The sequence below is a fragment of the Bubalus kerabau genome, chromosome 1 (genome assembly GCF_029407905.1).
Source record: "Bubalus kerabau isolate K-KA32 ecotype Philippines breed swamp buffalo chromosome 1, PCC_UOA_SB_1v2, whole genome shotgun sequence".
Lineage (NCBI taxonomy): Eukaryota > Metazoa > Chordata > Mammalia > Artiodactyla > Bovidae > Bubalus > Bubalus kerabau.
In genome coordinates, this window is record NC_073624.1 from 103,698,515 (window position 1) to 103,720,243 (window position 21,729).

Here is a 21,729-nt window from a genome sequence, read left to right on the forward strand (position 1 = left end):
AAACCAAAAAATAGTTCTTACAATGTGCCAGATACTATGTAAAGAGTGAGACAAAATAAATGAAAACACAGTTTTGGATAACTAAGAAATCAGTATCCAGAATGGGGACAAATTTAAGCAATTCAAAACTTTGATAATAATCATGATAAAAATAAACACAAGGCTTCATAGGGAATCTTCAAAGGCGTATACACCTTAGAGTCTGAATCTTTTCAACAAGAAGTGGAGTTTAACTGAATCTAGCATGGTGAGTGGGAGAAGGCAATGGCACCCCACTCCAGTACTCTTGCCTGGAAAATCCCATGGACAGAGGAGCCTGGTAGGCTGCAGTCCATGTGGTTGCTAAGAGTCAGACATGACTGAGCGACTTCACTTTCACTTTTCACTTTTCACTTTCATGCATTGGAGAAGGAAATGGCAACCCACTCCAGTGTTCTTGCCTGGAGAATCCCAGGGACGGGGGAGCCTGGTAGGCTGCCATCCATGGGGTCACACAGAGTTGAACACGACTAAAGTGACTTAGCAGTAGCAGCAGCAGCATGGTGAGTGGGACTTGGGAAGATGACTGGTCTCCCTTACTTAGCAGTTTACCTGCTTCTCACAGTATAATCCAGCCAGTGCGCATGCATGGCTCTCCACACAGCCACACACAGGAAATGTTTGATACAAGCTGACTTAGCTATCATTAGCTGCAGACTCCTATATCTATATAGATACTCACAAGTAATAAACTAACATTGGTTAGGAATAGGCAGGACATCAGCTATAGATTCATTTTGTGACAGTATTGTTTACTAGGGCTGTCATGACAAAAACGACAAGGTGGCTAAAACAACAGAAATGTATTTTATGAGTGCTGAAAATCCAAGATGAAGTTTCAGCGTTTTGTCTTCTTCTGAGGCCTCTCTGCTTGGCTCGCAGATGCTCACCTTCCTGCTGTGTCCTCACCTGGTCTTTGCATGGTATCTCTTTATGTGTCCAGATGTCCTTTTCTCCTAAGGAGGCACATGTGTGTGCTAAGTCACTTCAGTCATGTTGAACTCTGTGCACCCTATGGGTTGTAGCCTGCCAGGATCCTCCATCCATAGGATTCTCCAGGCAAGAATTCTGGAGTGGGTTGCCATTTCCTCCTCCAGTGGATCTTTCCAACGCACAGCTCAAACGCATATCTCTTATGTCTTATGTAATTTCTTTTCTCTTATGTTATGGCATTGGCAGGAGCATTTTTTTTAATTACCACTAGCACCACCTGGGAAGGCCTCTTACAAGGATACCAAATAGGATTAGGGCCCATCTTAACAGTCTCAATAGGTCTTGAGCAAATCACCTCTTTAGCATATTGAGCATTCATCTCTTTAGCATAATCAGCTCTTTAAAAACCTTATCTCCAACACAGTCATATTCTGAGATGCCAGGGTTAGGGCTACAACACAAGAATTTGTGGGGACACAATTTCAGCCCATAATAGTAACCCTGGAAACTCAACATGGTAATCATGCTGAGATTCAGTTTCCTTATGTATACAAAAGAGGAAGAGCAGAGTGCCCTGGATTATGTCTGGATGGATTTCAGAATCGACAGAAGGACTCGTGGGCTGGAGAACACTTCTATTTCCTACTTGCATAAATTGATAGGCATTCATATCTTCTGGAAAGTGGTAAGGGAGAAGGTTTGTTGTTGTTTGTTTTGGTTTTGAGCTTTGTCATTTGAGAACAAGGAAGGAGCTGAAAGTCAGTGTCCCCTTGAATTTGCATGATGTCCTGGTAGAGGACTGAGTGATTTCTTTGAGATTCTGGGTGTAGACAGTCCTCCTTTGAGACTCAAAAACAAACTTCTATATATCACTGGGGAAAGGACTATTCTTTCCATTTTCGTAAAGCACATAACATTGCTTTTTCATTTCCATTATATTTCAATCCATCAAATCAGATTTGCAGCATAATAAACAGCCTCCAGATCTCGGTGGTTCACAAAAACAAACATTTATTTCTTGCTCAATTTATACATCCGCGATGGTGAGAGAGCTGTAGTTGCCCTGGCTCTGTTTGGCTCTGCGTGGCTCAGTTCCCCGTGTCTTCTTCCTTCAGTCCCCGTATGGGACACCATTTACAGAGCAGTGAGGGAAGAGCAACGAAACTGACGGAGACAGGTGATGTCTCCCATATCTGCTCAGATGTGGCAAACATCTGAGTCTCCTCACAGGCCATTGGCCAAAGCAAGTCTAATAGCTAGGCTAGCTAGGCCTGAAGTCAAAAGGCAGGGAAATGTGTAACAACCATGAGGGAGACAGCAATGAACTGAGATATATAATCCTCTTACAGGGAAAGAGGAGGCGAATATTGCAAACAATAATACAACCCACCACATGCTGTTGTTTGCTACTCATTTGAAAAAGTCTGGCCCTCATCCACATAGATAAAGTGAAGAACTACGCTGGTTTATCTGGATAAATCACGTTACTGTATTTTTCCCAAAGGCTGATTCACTGCCCCAGTGATTCGCTTTTGCTGTCCTTCAGAGCTATGTGTGTAAGCAATCAGGATTTTCCTGAAAGTAGAAATATCAAGTCAATATGCCAAGCAGTCATCTTCAGAACCAAATGATAACATTTACAGTGAAGTTCAAACATAGGCACAGAGGTGGCAGGAGAGATTTTCTGCCAAAGTTTGAGTCAAAAGAAGTCAGGATGGCAGCATATGTGGTGTATGAAAATGGTTTAAGTTGTCTTGGAGTTCAGTATGGAACACATGTGTGTGCTATTTTAGTTTTTTAAAAAAGAGTTAAACACTGAATTCAATTTTTAGAGCTTGGTACCATTACATATTTAAATTACATAACTCACAAGCCCTGCTTTGATTTCATGCTCACCATGGGAACTTCTCAGTTCTTCATTCACTTATCGTTCATTCCTTCATTCATATATTACCAAACATTCATTCAACCCTGAGTAGGCTTAGTATTTGAGCGCTGAAGAATTGATGCTTTTGAACTGTGGTGTTGGAGAAGACTCTTGAGAGTCCCTTGGACTGCAAGGAGATCCAACCAGTCCATTCTAAAGGAGATCAGCCCTGGGTGTTCTTTGGAAGGAATGATGCTAAAGCTGAAACTCCAGTACTTTGACCACCTCATGCAAAGAGTTGACTCATTGGAAAAGACTCTGATGCTGGGAGGGATTGGGGGCAGGAGGAGAAGGGAACGACAGAGGATGAGATGGCTGGATGGCATCACCGACTCGATGGACATGAGTTTGAGTGAACTCTGGGAGTTGGTGATGGACAGGGAGGCCTGGCGTGCTGCGATTCACGGGGTCGCAAAGAGTCGGACACGACTGAGCAACTGAACTGAACTGAGGCTTAGTATTTAGCATTAGAAAGACAAAGATGAACAATCATGTCCCGGCCTGGAAGAACTCACATTCTAATAAGAAACAGAGACATGTGAAAAAAGAATTACAATATGAAAGGCTAGCGCACAAGGCAGCCTGGTGAAACAGAAAAAAAAAAGTGTTCTCTAGAGTAGACAGATCTGGGTTCAGATCTCAACAATTGCCAGGTGTGTGACCTCAAGCACTTTACAAAAGTTCCCTGTGCCCCACCTTGCTTATCTCTAACAATTATTCTACCTACTTTATTGGTTTTCATTAGAATTAGGAATAACATGTATAAAACAACTACAGTTTTGGAACATAATACATGCTCAATAGAGGTAGTGTTGTTTATTATATTATGATATTTATTGTATGACTCAAAATAATTCAGTTTGGAGTGAGGATACAGCTGGAAAATTTTTTCTAAAAAGGTGACAGTTGAGAGGGAAGTGCATTCAAGGTAAAGGACAAAAGTGCTGTATGGGAAGGGGGAAAACGTGTTTGGATGCCTCTGGCCACATAACACATACAAGTGGGGAGAAGCAAGATGTGAAAGTGTGAACATTGGGTGGCAGAGCATGAAGTTTATGTGCCAGAGTAAAAAATGTTGAACTTATGGACTCTTTCCTTATGACTATAGCTGTTTGGCTGTCTTCCACTCGCTTCCTCTACCCTAGGTTGCCACCTGTAACTTGTGACAAATATTTCCAAGGCTTTTACTGTGGTCATTAGAAGATAAGACGTTATTGCCTCCTCCTGCTCCTCCTCCCTGCATTCCTTTCCTCCCGCCCTAACTACCCCCATCCCTCTTCCGGGTTCTTCACTCAACTCTGACCTGAAAGGTTGTGTTACCTCCCACTAGCTTTCTGCTTTGTGAGACATTCCTCATGACTGTTCTGCTTGTCTTGAGGTTTCTATTTCCAGAAGCTAGTTAAGGATCTTTAATGAGCTCATCCTTGAGACCAATTATTTTATTTTGGAAATATAGGCCGTCTTTGAAATTGCTTTACAAAAACATTTTTCTGTTTTCCTTTGAAAACTTTTTGATGTCATTCATCCTATAATTTCTTTCATCACATTCTATTTTGAAATTGCTTGCTTCCATTTTTGAGCATCTTTTTTTCTTCAGCAAAGCATTTCATTTCTCCAGTCCTTTAACATGGGCAGGTGGAACTAGAAATTTCTATGAAGATTTCTTGTTTTTAATTCCAAAACATTCCTCTGCTGCTGCTGCTGCTGCTAAGCCGCTTCAGTCGTGTCCAACTCTGTGCGACCCCATAGACGGCAGCCCACCAGGCTCCTGTCCTTGGGATTCTCCAGGCAAGAACACTGGAGTGGGTTGCCATTTCCTTCTCCAATGCATGAAAGTGACAAGTGAAAGTGAAGTCGCTCAATCGTGTCCAACTCTTTGCGACCCCATGGACTGTAGCCTACCAGGCTCCTCCGTCCGTGGGATTTTCCAGGCAAGAGTACTGGAGTGGGGTGCCCTTGCCTTCTCCGAACATTCCCCTAAACTCATTCAAATGCAAAACAGTCAAGGATTGTTCAAACCTTGCCCTCTTCTGACACTGGCAGAGAGAAGAGGTGTCCTCTGAAACTCTGAGATTTTCCCTTACCTTGCAGGAAAGCACAAGAAATGCCCACACCAACAGATCAGTATCCTGCTTCTAGAATCAATACATTATTAATACGCAGGAAAATGGCTTTAAAAGCAACTTTGCAAACCTCACTATGGGATAATATTGAGATCGCTTATATTCATCCTCTCTTCCTTTCTCTTGTTTTTTCCTATTTGTATTGCTCAGTCTTCTCTCTCATCTTTCCCTCTTTATTTTTAAATTTTCCTACTGACAATATTACCACTGGTTTGGTTTTCCAATTGTGGCTTTTCAATTCTGTGCAATTTCTCTTTATTTTCATTTTTTATCATCTGCCCTTTATAATTTCTCCAAGTTTTTTGGAGGCCTCGTAACATTCTTTTAAATATCGTCAACCTAAGATTTCACCTGAGACAACCTCATGGACCCCTAGGTAGAATATTTATTCTTCTTGGGATCAGCTTCATTGAAGTATAATTTACACAAAATACACTTCAGCAACCTTAAGTGTATAATTAGATGAGCTTAGCATAGGTAATCACTAGTCAAGATATAAAACATGCCCATCAACCAAGAAACTTGCCTGTTGACCCTCTACAATAAATCCTCTGCCTCCAACCAGTTCTTTCAATCCTTTATCTTGGTTCTATCACTATAATTTTGCTTTTTTTGAAAATTTCATATAAATGGAATAATACAGTATATAGTCTTTTGTGTCTGTCTTCCTTCACTTACATAATACTCTCAAGATTAATCTATTTTGTTGCATGCAAAAGTAAGTCATGCCTTTTTATGGTTGAGCAATATTCAGTTGTAGCGAAATACCACAGTTTGCTTATTCATTTACCAGTTGATGAACATTTAGGTTGTTTTGAGTTTTGGGATAATAGGAATAAAGCCATCATGAACATCTGCATACAAGTTTTTGTGCAACCATATGTTTTCATTCCTCATAAATGTAAGAGTGAGATTACCGGGTCATATATCATGTGTTAAGTGGTAGGGGAAATGCTGACTGAAACCACCCAGCCTGGCCAGGCACCATAGTAACCATTTGCGTAAGTTATTTTATGACAGGAAGTCCTGGTAAGAAACACAGAACTAACAAGTCACCACTAATCAGAAGAATTTGAGAAAGGTCAAAAGGAGATTCCACTTGTCCCACCACCTCCCAGAATCCTCCTCGATGGAATCCATCTTGGTTGAGTGAGGTATATGCATCACCAGGAAGAACCCTGAGTGAGAATGATTCTTAAGAGACAACCCATCATCATAAAACTCGAGACTGTGAGCCACATGGCAGAGTAGCTCTCCTGGGTTCCCTTACCCTCCTACTCTCTGCCCTGGTACCCCTTCCCAATAAAATCTCTTGCTTTGTCTGTATGTGTGTTGCCTCAGACAATTCATTTCTGAGTGTTAGACAACCGCCCACTCTTCCCCCTTCCTGCAACATAAGTGTACCATTTTGCAGTCCCAAGATACACCCTCACCAACATTAGTGTCATTTAAAAGAATTTTAACCTGACTGCTTACTGATATTGCTTTTATTTTACATATCATATTAATGACTATTGAAATGGAACAGATCTCGTGTTTATTTGGCATTTATGTATATCTTTGGTGATGTGAATATTCAAATATGTAGTGTGCTTTAATAGGGTGTTTTGTGTTATAATTGGTTTATAAGATTTATTTATATAATTTGGATGCAAATCTTTTATCTGTTATATGTTTGGCTAATATTTTCTCCTAATCTCTGGTTTGTCTTTTCATTTTCTTAAAAATGTTTTTTTTAAGAGAAAATATTTAATTTGGAGGAAATTTATAAATTTTTCTTTTATGTCTTATCTAAGAAATTTTTGCCAAACCAAAACTCACAAGATTTTCTCTTATATTCTCTTCTAGTGGTTTTACAGTCTTAGCTCTTACATTTAAGTATTAAACTCTTTATATACACTGGATTTCACGTGCTAAAATTTTGAAAAACTTTTTCCACAGCTATTATGTTGATGAAGGATATTTTAAATATTATCAGCCTAACACCTTGATGAAGTGTTCTATATTTGAAATGCCTTCACTTGGTTTTGTTATCAGAATAACACAGCCCTCATAAAGTGACTTGGGAAGTAGCTTTTTCACTTATCTTTTCTGGAAGAACTTTTGTAGTATTGGTATTCTTTAAATCCTTAAATATTTGATAGAATTTACCAATTTTCCAACAAAACCTGGGATTGCTTTTGTCGATAGATTTTTATAGTATGAATGATTTTTCTTTAATAAACACAAGACTCTTTAGGTTATCTTCTTTGTTTGCTTGTTTGTATACTTAGTATACTCAGTTTGCATCTTTTAGGGAACTTGCCCTTTTCTTATAAGTTGTGAAATGTATCAGTATACAGTTTTTTCATATCATTTTAATATTTTTAAAATCTATAGAGACGTCCCTTATTTCATTTTTGATATTGATAATCTATGGCTTTCTCTCTTTTAAAAAATTAATTCTGTCTAGATTTCATCAATTTGATTGAACTTAACAGAAATCCAGCTTTTAATTTCATTGATTTTTTTTCCTATTTTTGTTGACTTTTTATTTCATTGACTCTTATCTACAAACGTAAAATGTGAAAAATTTAGATTCATGTGATACCTTATCTTCCTTTTGTTTTACTTTGATTATGAGTAAGGTTTGGAATTATCATATTACTTCTTAGATTTCTAATGATTCTGACAATTTAGGTGTTTTTCCTCATTACTTAAGCTGTAATAAAACTTGGAACTTACAGTAATTAAAAAAAAACAAACCTTTTATTGGAGGATAATTAGTTTACAACATTGCTCTGGCTTCAGCCACAGGCATAAGTATGATCCCTCCCTCCCGTCTGCCACCCCATCCCACCCCTCCAGGTTCAGAGAGTGCGGGGTTAAGCTCCCTGTGTCACGCAGCAGACCCCCCCTGGCCATCTACCCTGCATGTGGTGATGTGTGTGCTCCCATCTGCTCTGTTTGTCCCTCCCTCTCCCTCTCACCCCATGTCTACAAGTCTGTTCTCCGTGTCTGCATCTCTACTGCTGCCCTGCAAATAGGTTCATCAGTACCGTCTTTCTAGAACCCATACATATGTGTTGATACATAATATTTGTCCTTCTCTTTCTGACTTATTTAAGATGCTAATTATTGTGTTAAAACAATCCAATAGATTTGATATGAAGGTAAATGCCAGTTTACTCATGAAAAAAATTTTATCAGCCAACTATTACTTTTATCAATTCTGACTAGAATTTTACACTGAGGCTCCTAAAGGGTATAAAACCCCAAAAGATACTCTTGTATTGAAAATTTACACATTGGTTTTTTCTTTTTTTTTGGTTCTGAAGGGCTTATTTATTTCAGAGTTGCCTGTTAACTTATTTGTGATAGTGGGGTGGGTCTGATTGACAGGAGCAATGATACAAATTGGAAACTGGGACACAGATATTTTTCTTAGCTTTACTTTCTTTGGTGGAGAAATTTTTGCAAGTATGAGAATGACAGATATTTGGATCTTCAGGGAATAATGGAAAAGCTGAAAGCTATTATTATCACAGAATAGATTTTGTGTCATTTTTGGTTCTCACTACAAAGGAAGATGTGAAAATGTGATTTGCTAATTTTAGTACTTCATAGCCTAAGACAGTCTATGCTTTAAACCCCAGAGAGTTTTTTTTTCTTTTTTTTTTAAACTTATTTCTGAAGCCTAAGTGATCATCAGATGAAAACTACCCTTTGATTTCATTGGTCTGTTATACCAGATTCTCAGAGAAAAAAGCCACTGACATAGACTGGGATAGGTTGCTCAATCCAAAATACTATTCAAATTGTTGCTGAGTGAGTTAATTTTATAAAATCAATTTTAAGTTGTGACTGGAGATGAATCTTGGCAATCTTTGATTGACATGTTTTTCTTTTTAAACCCACTTTGCCCTAAAATTAACCTGCTTTAAAATCAATAGCTATGTCTCAATCACTTTTAAATGGTAGGCATAAATTGTTAAAAGATGTTATTTTTTTTTAATCATCACATGAAATGTCCTTCCTAGGAATAGTTGTGGGACCATAATATGCCTTTTACTCCAGGGACATATAAAGCAATCCTTCTAATAGTCATATATCCAAATTGTACACTATTCAGTACATATCTGAAGTAACACTTGGCTTGGGTTGTTTTCTTCTGAAGAGTAGATCCTAGGGAAAATAACCAAGTTTACAGTTTGTTTTTAGAGTCTGGAGACTAGGTCAGTGATGAGTAACCCAAGACTTGCCTAGCAAATTTTAGATTCAAATGTTTATATCATGCAAGACACTGTGATGAAGAACACACACACACACAAAAATCCAAGAAAGTGATTTTAGAATTTTTTTTCTCAGAAACTGTGAGTCGTGGGGCATCACAATATAAGCCAGCAAGTGCCATGCTTAGTCCTACAGAAAGTTGGAGATTCTCAGAGCCCAGCAAAGAGTGAAACAACCAGGTAAACACTGTCCCCCCTCCACCTCTGCCCACCCTGGCTATCTAGGAATGCAGTGGTCTTTTGAATCCTTCATGCCACTCTGGGTTTGGAACTTCCCTGGCCCATTGTAGGCAACAAAGAGAGAAAATCCTACAAACACGGGAGGAAATCCAAGATATGGAAGGGCAGAGGTCCATTTTTAACAGCATCTAGCATAGAGTAAGCATTTAGTTGCGTGAGTGGAACTAACTAATCCTAGCCTACCTATGCTGTTGATTGTATTATGAGCTCATGGTAGCCTAGACAATGCACTTTAGTTTACTGAATCCCAGTTTCACCAAATGTGAAATCATAATGATAATCCTCTACCTTTAAGGAGATATTTTGAGGCATTAATGATAGGATGTATTTCTAAAAGTGATCCTAAAGGAAATCAACCCTGAATATTCATTGAAAGGACTGATGCTGAAGCTGAAGAAGCTCCAGTACTTTGGCCACCTGATGCAAAGAGCCAACTCTTTGGAAAAGACTCTGATGATGGGAAAGATTGAGGGCGGGAGGAGAAAGGGGTGGCAGAGAATGAGATGGTTGGATGGCATCACTGACTCAATGGACATGAATTTGAACAAACTCCGGGAAGGAAGCCTGGCGTGCTGTGGTTCGCAGGGTCACAAAGAGTCAGACAAGACTTAGTGACTGAACAACAGCAATCTTTCAGATGGGACTCAAAATACTTTCATTTTATAAAAGTAAGTTTGGGGGGCCTATAAATTTTATTTTCCTGAGTTGGACTATATATAAAGAATTTTTTAAAATATAATAATCTCATTTCCAAAAAGTATAATCTCTAGTGATGTCATCTTGGATTTTGTACCAACCTTTTCTTTTTTCTTTTTCACATAATTGTGTTTACATGTATATTCTTATTTGTGCCTTCAGTAGCCTTATGATATAAAATACGGTGTCTTTCTTCCCAAAGATGCAGCAACAGAAAAGACAGAGTAACTGGTGATCATTTTTCAGGTACCTCTGAAAAAGAAATAGTTACAGGCTGTGAACTGGTCAGGCTCTTGAAGCCCTTTTGCATTGGCAACCATGCCCTGTGTGAGAGGACAGTACTATCTGGGCTGGAAAGGGAGTGGTACTCCTTGGAGTTGTGCATCGTCTGAAAATATTCCTTGTCTGTCAAGTGCGGCAGACCAGTACATTCTGGGGCACGCAGGAGCAACCTCAAAATTAACCCTGAGCTGTGCTTACATGCCACTTGGTGGCTTATCTCGTGTGTTGTGTGCTCATTCAGTTCAGTTGTGTCTGACTCTTTGCAACACCATGGACTGTAGCCTGCCAGGCTCCTCTTGTCTATGAGATTTTCCAGGTAAGAATACTGGAGTGGGTTGCCGTGTATCTCCTGTGTCTCCTGCACTGCAGGCAGATTATTTACCACTGAGCCACTGGAAAGCCCTATTCATCTCATGAAAAGTGAAAGTCCCTCAGTCGTGTCCGACTCTTTGAGATTCCATGGACTGTAGCCTGCTCGGTTCCTCTATCCATGGAATTCTCCAGGCAAGAGTACTGGAGTGGGCTGCCATTTCCTTCTCCAATCTCCCCGCAATCTGGCTGCCTCTCTGTAGCTGGAAAGTGTGTGAATGTGTGTGCATGCTCAGCTGTGTCCAACTCTTTGCAACTCCATGGACTATAGCCTGCCAGCCTCCTCTATCCATCGGAATTTCCAGGCAAGAATATTGGAGTGGGTTGTCATTTCCTTCTCCAAGGGATCTCCCTAACCCAAGGATCAAACCCACATCTCCTGTGTCTCCTGCATTGGCAGGTGAATTCTTTACCACTGCACCACCTGGGAATGATCTTCCTATAACTCACACTTGATCCTGTCACCCACCTCTCTCCCCATCTTCCCTCTCTACAGGACTTAAAACCTTTCCTTTTCCTGTTGTCCCCTTAATAATATCCACATTCCTTGACATGGAATAAAGGAGAGCTTTATTACCCAACGCCTGATTCAGCCTTGTCTTTTCTCACCCATTATCCTATCAACAAACACACACACTCTGCCCCATGCCAGTTTATGCTCCACCATACTGAACTACTTTCAGTTTTAAGAAAACTTCCTTCTACACGAACACTTACACATTCATGCACACACTCACCCAGTCCCTTGTTCCTTGGCTAATTCCTAAAAGTGAAAGTCGTTCAGTTGTATCCAACTGTTTGTGATCCCATGGAAGGTCGTCCACGGGATTCTCCAGGCCAGGATACTGGAGTGGATAGCCATTCCCTTCTCCAGGGGATCTTCCTAATCCAGGGATCAAACCCAGGTCTCCCTCATTGCAGATGGATTCTTTACCAGCTGAGTCACAAGGGAAGTCCCTTAAATTCAGCTTATATGACATTTCCCATAGGAATCCTTTCCTGACTGGCTAGGACTAAGTTAGATGTCTCACTGTATATTTCCATAGTTCATTGTACTTTTCCCCATCATACAATTCTTGTCTTGCTGTATGGAATGTGTCAATTTGCATGCCATCTTCCCCTTGCAATGTAATCTGCCTGAAGACAGGGACAATGTCTTATTTACCACTGTATCCTACAAGCCTAACACTGTTCCTGGTTGGTCATAAATGCTTAATTTGTATTGAGCAATAGATGGATGGCTGAATGCGTCCTTAGCTTTAAGTGGTATCTCTGGAGAATTGTGAGTCTGTTCTTATATGTCAACAAAACAAGGGGTTAATTTTAAATAACTTTATAATGCCCTATAGGTTATATAGAAACTAAATTATGCTTGATTAAAAAAATATAATTTCAGGCTTTGGCAATCAAAACCATCCTGATCTTTATTCCTAAGCATTCCAAGATACATCTCATTGAATTGAAAATTAGCAAGGAATGTTGCAAAACTAAATTAAATATAAAATGTGTTTAATGAGAGCTTCACCCCACCCATAATCCCTTCCACAGAATTAAAAGGCCTTATCAGAGATCTCAATCATAACTCTAAAATTTTAGAGCTATATTATTTGGAGTTGATTTAGATTAAAGCACTTCATGTTGAAACTGGGTCTTTTCCATTGTGATGGAGTAATCAAACTCTGACAAATACTATTTCCCAGAAAAAAAAAAAAAGACTAACATTTCAATACGTTTTCATCAGGACAAATGTGTAAGAACAAAAATCCATGAAATGGCACATGTTTGAGTAGATATTGACAAAAATGAAGAAAACATCATTTTCTTAGTGAAACTGATGCCACTGCAATGAACTGTATTGTGTAAGAGGATCATAAATTCTCAAGAAAATGATAGATTATGACATATTTGTCAACATTAGCACACACAAAAATATTGTGAGTCAGGAAGCTGTGGTCAAACAAGAGAATATTCTCCGGGAGTACCAACACGAGGCCAGCTGTATATTTGCTAAATTGATACAGTGGCACAAGCAGAAATAAACCAATTTTGGTCTCAATTAAAAAAGAAAACAATCATAGAAGTTTGGCTCAATCTTTAATTTGCCAACTGGGTACTTTAAATTCATGCAGACACTGTTATCACTACAGCTGTGTCCAGGGACCTTTCTTGGGGCAGATTCTATACATCCAAGTAAGTGCATATAAAGTTTGAGACACACCAGCAAATTCTTTAATGAGCAGAATCAGAGAACTTTGGTTGAGGGTGAGTTGTCTGCTCTAATTACATGACATTATGTTTATTTTAATGTTTCCTAACTACCTGCTTGCTCTTCATGATCTACTTATGAGTATAATCGTCCCAGAGAAGGGCCAAGAAACATGAAATCCCCAGGACATCATGGTTTAAACATGACAATCAACTCAGAAGATGATCGAGGTGATTTTTTCAAAAGGACTCTCTGTACACTGATGAAGAAAGGATAAGAGAAACTCCATAAATGTTATCACATAGAACCTTTGTTTGACTTCTACTTATAAATATCTTTTAACTGACTTTTGACTATATTTTCCACTAAGACTACAGGATTTATGAAGTGTGTGTGTGTGTGTGTGTGTGTGTGAGAGAGAGAGAGTCACTCAGCTGTGTCTGACTCTTTACAGCCCTATGAACTATAGCCTTCATGTTCCCCTGTCCATGGGATTTTTCCAGCAAGAATACTGGAATGGATGGCCATTTCCTCTTCCAGGGGATCTTCCTGACCCACGGATTGAACCTGTGTCTCCTGCATCTCCTGCATTGCAGGCAGATTCTTTACCACTGAACCACCAAGGAAGCCCTTATGAAGTATATTACTGGGTATATGAATCTTAGTGTGCTAGGCTGAAAATGACCCTCAAAGATGTCCATATCCTAATTCTCTTACCCTGAGAATCTTACCTTATATGGCAAGAGGGACTTTGCAGATGGTTTAAATTAAGGATTTTGAGATGAGATTATCCACATGGGTCTGATGTAGTCACAGATATCCTTATGAGAGGCAGGAGATTAGAGGGAAGAGTAGGGATATAACAACAGATGCAAAAGGTCAGGAACCAAAGGAAGAAGGTGGTCTTTAGTAATTGAAAAAGACAAGAAAATGGATTCTCCCCTCAATTTGCCAGAAGGATAGCAGTCCTGCCAACAGTTGGATTCTAGACTTCTGACCCAGGACTATTAGAGAATAAATGTTTTGTTTCAAGCCGCTAAGTTGGTGGTAATTTGTTTCCACAATAGAGAACCAGTACATTCACTTAAGAGATGTAATTTTTAAACTTAACTCCTAAGTTTTACAGCTATCATATTCATGTGTATACATATATAACCTCCAAGGTTCGTAAGTTTGACAACAAAGCTAAGTTATGCAGTTTAGCATAGCTTCTAATAAAAATAAAAAACTAGATGAAATTATAACAAGTGAGATATTATCAAAATTCTGTCTTCTTTATCATTAAATAAAGCTCTCACCAATTAGTAAAAGTAATGATTTTCCAAATATGCTTAAGTATTAGGTTCTTCAAATTCCTTAAAGGATATGTGCATGTTCTTTAATGTCAATAAATTTTATTTTATAATACTGTGCTGCAAATGTTCATACCCAAGGTCTAGACAGTTCAAAAATAGTTCCCATCACTTCTGTAACAAATCTTCATGTGGCTTGAGACAAACACAGATCCTGTGAACTATGTGTTTTGAGCTTTAGCACTGAATTCTGTAGGGAGAAACTGGACTTCTCAATTGATCTTGTAGGTGAGAAGAAAATGGTATCACTTATTTTCCTTACAAAATGGAAAAAAAAACCACGATAAATTTTATTACGAAGTATTTTTACAAAGGTTCAGACACTGATTTCTGAAGACGCAACTCCAGTCTCTTTTCCTCTGAGTTTCTGCCCCAGTTCCTCGTATTTATTTTATCTCTCAGCTAACTGGATAGTCAGAACTCATGCACCTTTAAACACAGGAGCTTCTTGATTTTTTTTTTTCACTACCTCAGGAACAGCTGCTCCTTGGTGATGTCATGTTTCCTTCCTGACCTTGGGAATACCATTTAAAAGCAACCATTTCCAGGGAGTAAAAAGCATAGCTTCTGAGTCTCAAGTCATGCTACCAAAATAGTCCATTAGACTGTGCTTTTCAGCTTAGTTACGTCATAATGAATTAGTCTCTTCTCCTCTGGACTGTGTTGATGACTGTTCCCTACCTTTTATCAATTTCAGTATAAACCTGTCGCTGCCAAAGGCATTAGGAGGGGACTGAGGAAATCCTATAGGAGAACAATGACAGGAAATAGCCATTAAGAAGTCTGGAAAAGTTAAGTTAGAAGAAAGTGGGGTTTGGCCTATGGCCATTTTGGAAATAGGGAAAGAATTGCATGTGGGAATGAATTTAGAAAAATAAACATAAAATTTTAAAAATAAGCAAGGTTGTATGTAAAGTATATTGAAATAAAGACTAATACATTGAGAAGATAGAGATTATGGCAGGTTTTTTGGACTAAATTGAAATCATTGTAATTGAGGTTCCGATTTTTTAAATCTTTTTAAGACAAAGGTTTCAACAGACCTGAAATCAAGGGATGGCCAGGTTTCTCAGCACAGAGCTGATTTCACTGAACTGGGGAGTGAGTGAAAGGAAAGATTTGTTTTCCTTAAACATATGTAAGGAAATATGTTGTTAAATATTTATAGGTTTAGAGCACAGTCTATAATTACATACCTTAGATAAATAAAAGCAATGTGTTAGGATCTGTTAACTTGGAAAAATGACCTCATTCAGGGAATGGTACAAGGGGAATTAATTATTACATTTAATTTTTTAAAAAATTCATCACTGATTATTTAACCTCATCTCCATGTAGCAGATGCCCATATCCAAAGTCAGTTAGGGAAATGAGTAATAATGAAAGAAAATCCTCATGAATGACTGGGTGAGGCATGTGAGAACAGTTCATGTCTAAATTTATCCTTGGGTTGTAAGAAGCTCTTTCTTGCTTTTGCCTGTTGATTTTTATTTTTTTGCCAGATTGAAGATTATATAAAGCAAACCTGTATCTTCATAAAGAGTCACTTGAGACAGTAAATCAGAGAGACTGATAACTTCATCGATTTTCAGAGTTGAGAGACACCTTCAAGACAATCTAAAACAACTTCTTACACAGTTAAAAAGCTGAGTCTGAGAGTATTTAAATAATTTATGAAGTCACACATTACTAGAATAAACAGGTTTCCTGATTTCCAATACAATGCTGCTAGAGAAGACTTACTAGGTCATTAAATCCTTACTTCTACTAATTAATTTTGGATCCAATAGTAAAGCAAATGGACTATCACTTATCATTCTCAAGGATATAGTGAAATAAATGCCTGTGTTAAGTAGATGACAGCTAACTCTCCAAATGCAGAAAAAGTACTGTGAGAAACCCATTTTGGGGATTTCCTTGGAAGGAATGATGCTAAAGTTGAAACTCCAGTACTTTGGCCACCTTATGTGAAGAGTTGACTCATTGGAAAAGACTCTGATGCTGGGAGGGATTGGGGGCAGGAGGAGAAGGGGACGACAGAGGATGAGATGGCTGGATGGCATCACTGACTTGATGGACGTGAGTCTGAGTGAACTCTAGGAGTTGGTGATGGACAGGGAGGCCTGGCATGCTGCGATTCATGGGGTCACAAAGAGTCGGACACGACTGAGTGACTGAACTGAATTGAACTGAACTGAATCATGGCATAGTCAGTGGTCAACCAAGTAGATACTGGACATGATTCCTTGTTACTTGAATGCTATGGGCCTTGGGGCAGTTATTGTAATCTGTCCGATCCTTTGGATCTACCCTTATTTAAATTTCAAACATAAATAACACAGGTAAAGAGAAAAGGAGAACCCTGTTTTACATGTTATGTTAAATTGAACTGTCTGCCCATGTAACACAGCCACATGCAAGGTTGTTCTTTTAATCTGCAGTGAGACTAAGAAAGCCCCAGAGAACTTCTTGGAGCAGCAGTATTTGATTTCTGCATCCAGAGCGAGAACATATTCTTAACTTGTGTCTCCTAGTCTCAGCCCAAACTAAATCTAATAACTGAACCTATGGCTAGCTAAGTTCATGCATTTATTTAAAAATATGTATTGAATGCAAGATATTTAATCTTTTAATTTTCAGTTTCTCATCTAAACTAGGGGCCTTGTTTAGGATGGCCTTCAACCTTATTGTGAGGATTAGATGAGTTCTTGCATGTAAATCTTTCAGCATAGTGCTTGGCTGATAGAAAGTGCTTAAATATCAGTAATGATGCAGAAGAAGAGAGTGAAGAGGAGAATCACAATGTTCCATTCCAGATGCTAAAAGGAACATTCATGACCCTTGACCACAATGTGATCTTCCATAGAGAGACTCTTATCATGGCAGGGAATGTTTTACAAAGAAAAAAGCAGAAGGTTTTGTGATTTACTTAGAGTAGCTTCACGCTAGACATGTTGGAGTTGGTCTCACAATAATGAAAGATAAATGGATATTAACTGGATGAAAGAATAGAATATAGGATAGATTTTATTATTAATAATTAATCCCAAAAAGGGATTTGAAGTAAATTACAATAAAAGGATAGGTATGGCATTATGGGTATGGGCTTCCCAGATGGCACCAATGGTAAAGAACCCACCAGCCAATGCAGGAGACTCAAGAGATACAGGTTCGATCCTTTAGTCGGGAAAATCCCCTGGAGGAGGGCATGGCAACCCACTCCAGTATTCTTGCCTGGAGAATCCCATGGACAGAGGAGCCTGGTGGGTACAGTCCGTGGGGTCACAGACATGACTGAAGTGACTTAGCATGCATGCCCACATAGCTACATTAAAGCAAGGATTAAAGAATGAAGGCCAAGTGGCATGAGAAGATGCTTGAACCAGAAAGCCTTGGTTGGGGTGATTAGTACAGTGGCACATTAAGCACTTAAAATCACTGCAGTTAAGATCGAAACACTTAAATAATCCTCTTTATAAATAAAATGAAGCATATCAATTTATATTAGATACATTTTCCCCTGGCTTTTCACTCTGAAGGGAAATGTATCATGTAGACAGTGTCCATAATAGTAGTTTTTATTTGGTGAAGTTATCTCTTTTATAAACCTTCATAAAACTTGAGGACTCAGTGTTTAAAATTTTCATTCTCTGAAGGCATTTCCATAGGGAATAAAAGTAATCAAAGGTGATACAGTCTAGAAAGCTGGCTTTCTGATCATTCAAGAAGAGAGGCTTAGATTGGTAGTTAAGAATACAACTCATACAGTATAGTCCCTGCTGGACACTTATTGACTAACTCAGATTTTGCTCGAATTAGGAGAGCAATCAACTTAATATAGAAGTCACCGTATATTCCAAAAAATATAGTTATTCTCGATCATTAAAGGTGATACATCTGCTTTGGATAAAATGCTTGGCAAGTGTTTGACAAAGTTATCTATTTTGTTATAAAAATGAAAGTCTCTGACCTGAATCTAATGTAAATGAAAAGGTGACTTTCACAGGTGGGTTGTAGGCACACAGGTAGATCGTAAGTAGGTAGGTAGACAGGTCTTGGGCATGATAGCAGTCTTAAGGAAACATTTCCAAGGAATTGGTCTGGATCTCAAATTCTTAAAGACCCAAAGGTTATTCTCATCAAGAAGTAGCTCCTAAATAGGGATTCACAGAAAAATCATGGGGTAATTTTTTCAGAATAGTCTCTTTACACATCCCCCAAATTTGAATCTCTAAAAGTAAGGCCTGTGTATGAGTTTTTAAAAATAAAGTCCCTAAAAATTTTTGACGCAAATCCTGAATAAGAGTTCTGTCATTGTGCTATCAAGACATAAACTGTGGTCTGAGAGTATATGATAGCAGAAGTTAGCTTCTACTATCTAAAGAACTCCTAATATGGTTCTTCTGGAATATTTTGTTTTGAGGAAAATAGAATTTCAGTAGTTCTAATAACTTGGGTTTACTGGAAACTATATTGCAAGACAGCTAAGTGGATTTTCTGCAGAACGGGATTTATTTAGAATTATCCCTTTGCATTCCGAATATGCCAAGCACTTCTGATTTTGGTGAAAATGATATTGAATTTGGTAATAAATTCAGTTGGACTTGCTCTTTAATTGTACTTTTAGAATGCTGCCATAAAAATCATATGATCAGTATAGAGAATAATGTTAACTTCCTTCCCTTTAGCATAGCAGGAAGTCAGACATCCTGTAAAAAAATGATTTACATTATTCATGTAAGGTCCATTTCATTCTAAAAAAGACTTGCAGTGGTATACACATTCTTCATGAGTAAGTTGAAGAGGAGGAAGTCCGGGTAGGGTCCTGTTTTAGCTGTTTTCTTTTGACATTTAATCCACCAAGAGTCTATTTCTATTCACTTTGATTCCTGTGCTAATCTGAGTATGACTATGAAAGCCTTCTAGGTTCTCTATCTACCCTCTTACCCTTGGGACCTCAGCTGGTCTCATGGCTACATATAGATAATTTTCAAATTTCCATCTTCTTCCTACAACTCTCCAATGACTGCTTAAGATGGGTCACTGCTAGGTTAAGGAGTTTAGAGTTTATCCTGAAAGACAGGAGACTACAACTGACTCTCTCTTGACAACTTTTATTTGTTCTTGAAAACGCTTCAGCTATGTGAAAAGTCATTAACTGAAAATAATTCTAGTATTTTAAAGAGACATGTTCCTACATGTTCCATCCAAAATAAAGATATGGAAACAATTTTCACATACAGGTAAACAGATATCACATGAATACTAAAAAGACAGGCAAGTCTATCTAACAAATTAAACAACATGTCCAAGACAAACCTCTTGATTCCTTACTTCCCCCACCCCAACCTATTTCTTCTTTAGTCTTACACACTTCAGTTGCTCATTCTTTTTCCTTAGTCCACTGATCTATGATTGATACACAAAAAGCTGTGCATATTTAATATGGAAACTTTGATGTTTGGAGAGAAGTATACATCTATGACATCATCACCACATTTCAAGCCATAAATATATCTTTCACCCCAAAAGTTTCATCTCACTCTGTTTAATTGATTATTATGATGATAACAATATTTAACATAAGTTCTTAGTAAATTTGAAGTGTACAATACAGTATTATTAACTACAGGTACTATTCTTCCCTAGTGGCTCAGCTGTAAATGTCTGCCAATGCAGAGGACAGGGATTTGATCCCTGGGTTGGGAAGATCTCCTGGAGGAGGAAATGGCAATCCACTCCAGTATTCTTGCTTCGGAAATCCCATGGACAGAAGAGCCTGGTGGGCTACAGTCCATGGCAGGCTAAGTCTACAACTTAGTAATTAAATAACAACAGGAACTGTGCTATACTATATAGCAGATCTCTGGGACTTATTCATCTTGTATAACTGAAACATATCATTATCTAATACCTCCCTCTTTCCCCCTCTCCTCTCCTCTGGCAACCACCATTCTATTCTCTGTTGCTATTCACTATCCACTTTGTTCTTTGTTTTCCAGTTGCTCAGTCATGTCGGACTCTTTGCCACCTCATGGGCTGCAGCACACCAGGCTTCCCTGTCCATCACCATCTCCTGGAGTTTCCTTAAACTCATGTCCATCGAATTGGTAATGCCATCCAACCATCTCATCCTCTGTTGCCCCCTTCTCCTGGTGCTTTCAATCCTTCCCAGCATCAGGATAGTGAGTTGGCTCTTTGCATCAGGTGTCCAAAGTACTGGAGCTTCAGGTTCAGAATCAGTTCTTCCAATGATTATTCAGCATTGATTTCCTTTAGGATAGACTGTTTTGATCTCCTTGCCATCCAGAGGACTCTCAAGGGTCTTCTCCAGCACCACAGTTCAAAAGCATCAATTCTTTGGCGCCCAGCCTTCTTTATGGTCCAATTCTCACATCCATACACCACTACTGGAAAAACCATAGCTTTGACTGTATGGACCTTTGTTGGCAAAATGATGCTTTGCTTTTCAATGATGCTAGGTTTGTCATAACTTTTCTTCCAAGGAGCAAGTGTCATTTAATTTCATGGCTCCAGTCTCCATCAGCAGTGATTTTGGAGCCCAGGATAATAAAGTTTGTCACTGTTTCCATTGTTTCCCCATCTATTTGCCATGAAGTGATGGGATGTGCTAATCTGAATCTGAATATGAAAGCCTTCTATGTTCACTATCTACTGTCTTACCCTTGGGACTTCAGCTAATCTCTGAGGTCTATATTAGAGTTTGACTAGCATAGAATTTTTATGGAAGTGGTATAATGTAGCATTTGTCTTTCTGTGTCTGGTTTATTTCACTTAGCATAATGTTCTCCAGGTTCAAGCGTGCTGTCACGAAAAGCAGGATTTCTTATTGTAAAATCTTATTTGTTCTATTTCTCTCCATCTCCTTGCCATTGGCCTAGCTAGCTTCCTCCTATCTCTTACTTGGATTATTCTACTAGCCTCCACACTAATCTCTCTGCTTGCATTCTTGTGCCCTAATAGCCATTCTTTTTTGTTTAAGGCTTTATTTTTTTTTTAATCATAGACCATTTTTAAAGCCTTTATTGAATTTATTATGGTATTGATTCTGTTTTATGTTTCATTTTGGCTTTTTTTGGGGGGCGGGGGTCACAGAGGCATGTGGGATCTTAACTCCCTAACCAGGGATCAAAGCCATTCCCAGTGCATTGGAAGGTGAAGTCTTAATCGCTGGACTGCCAGGGAATTGCCCCTAATATCCTTCTTGACAAAGCAGCCATAGAGATGCTTTTATTAAAGCCCAGATAATTAATAACATTTTCCCTAAGAA